Here is a 1,847-nt window from a genome sequence, read left to right as displayed (position 1 = left end):
AACATTTAAAATATATATATATATAAAAAATGGATAATAATTGTTTATTGTTAGCTTTCAACTACATTCAAAAAACATCTTATGAACCAAATGATAGTTACTATAATCCCCGTCTTTATAAAAATCATATTCTTTATGAAGCTTCTGTTTTAGTAGTAAATATGTCTAATGGTTTTTGTAATGTAGATAAATCAGCTTTTCATTTCCCTCTTAAGGGGGCGATAGTTAGGGTTCATAAAAGTTGTTCTAGTGCAATGAAAATTTATTGACGTGTTACACGTGAAGAGGGCTGCAAGTGGTCCAAGTTTCAGCATCGCAGCCTAAATAGAGAGGGAGAAAAAAAAAAAAACTTTTTTTAACCATTTTTTTACATGTTTTAAAGTTGATATAACAAATACAAATATCAACTGATATTATTTCTATGATACTCAGCTATCACAATACTATATAATAAAGGTTGTCTAGTGGCATTATTATCCCAAACCTATTTAGTGCAATAATACAAATTTTCAAAGTTCACCCAAAAAATTATGCAACAAAATGATGTTTATAAATATATATAAAATCAATAAATGATCTTAGGGGAAATATATAACTTGAGTTTTTAGAGGCACAGACTCTACATATAATGTGCAAGTTCCATGTAAATTGAATAATAAATAAAAAAGTTATTCAACCATATAGTTGCAAATTAGTTACCTGTAAAAAATGAAGGTCAAAGTTCAGCCACCTTTGGCTGAGGTTGATGAACTACCAATTTCAATCAAAATTACCACCCTTGTAGATTGGCATTCCTTCAGTAAAGTGTGTAAGTTCCATGAAGATCGCCTGATAAAAAAAAAAAAAAAAAAAAAATTATTAAAAAAAAAATAAAAAAAAAAAATAAAAAAAAATAAAAAAAAAGACAGCAGCTTTATATTTACAATTATTTATGATATAGTATCAAGATATAAAACATAATACATACTAACCTAATATAATTGGTCTGAAATATGCAACATCTTGCAACATCAAGAGGGAGAACGTCTTGAGTTGCAGGTCTAAGATCTTGAGTGGCAGGTGCCGCAGGTGGTGTGGCAGGTGCCGCAGGTGGTGTGGCAGGTGCAGCAGGAGGTGTGGCAGGTGCCACAGAGGTGTGGCAGGTGCCACAGGAGGTGTGGGTGCCTGGGTGTGAGGCGAGGTAGTGTGTTGTGGGGGCGGGAGGCTGCCCTCTCTCTTCACTCAAGGGAACTCTTGTTTTGCCTCAGTGTGGCTTTACGCTCCTTCTTTACTTGGCTAACGCGTAGAGCTCTTGCCTTTAGAGCTTTCTTCTTGTCCGATACTATATCCATTGTGCAGTATATGCAAGAAAATACGATCTGTGCGAGCGCGTCAGGCATGCGACCGCCGGCACAGACAGTGAGAGGGTGACTAAACCAGAGTAATCGGATTATAGCCCCTCCCTCTCACAGAAGACAGTTGCCAGCGAGTGTGTTTATAATTTGTATATGCATAACAAGATATTCTCCACTCTATTGCGAAATACTAGACGCTTACAACGTATGACGCATCACCCTACGGCGCACCCGAGCCGCGAGGACCAGATTTCGGGCAATTGCGGCTGGAAAATTTGCTCTAATTACGTTATTTATTATCATAACATTAAACGGTTTGCACCACGGTGTTGCCAGAACGTTGTAGTATTTTTATAAATTTTTCGTGTTAGGCCGAATTTTTTCGGCCAAACAATTATAACGCCCTCTTAAAAATATTTATACATCTCTACATTTAAAGGCAGATGAAGATGAAATGATTAGTGATGATGACGATGATGATTTGAATAAGTGCCTAGAATTGTTAGTAACCAA

At 36.0% G+C, this 1,847-nt stretch overlaps 1 long non-coding RNA gene across 1 annotated transcript; it reads right to left on the bottom strand.

Annotated features, from left to right (window-relative positions):
* Positions 1 to 250: 250 nt before the first annotated feature.
* Positions 251 to 1,395, bottom strand: LOC138362548 (uncharacterized). Its single transcript, XR_011227758.1, has 3 exons — positions 972 to 1,395; positions 700 to 828; positions 251 to 320 (listed from the first exon to the last, which is right to left on the bottom strand). It is a non-coding gene; the product is annotated as an uncharacterized lncRNA (long non-coding RNA).
* Between the last annotated feature and the right edge of the window lie 452 nt (positions 1,396 to 1,847).

This window comes from Procambarus clarkii, unplaced genomic scaffold (assembly GCF_040958095.1).
Source record: "Procambarus clarkii isolate CNS0578487 unplaced genomic scaffold, FALCON_Pclarkii_2.0 HiC_scaffold_1980, whole genome shotgun sequence".
NCBI lineage: Eukaryota > Metazoa > Arthropoda > Malacostraca > Decapoda > Cambaridae > Procambarus > Procambarus clarkii.
Note: the sequence above shows the minus strand (reverse complement) of the source record. Positions and strands in the feature narration are given on the sequence as shown.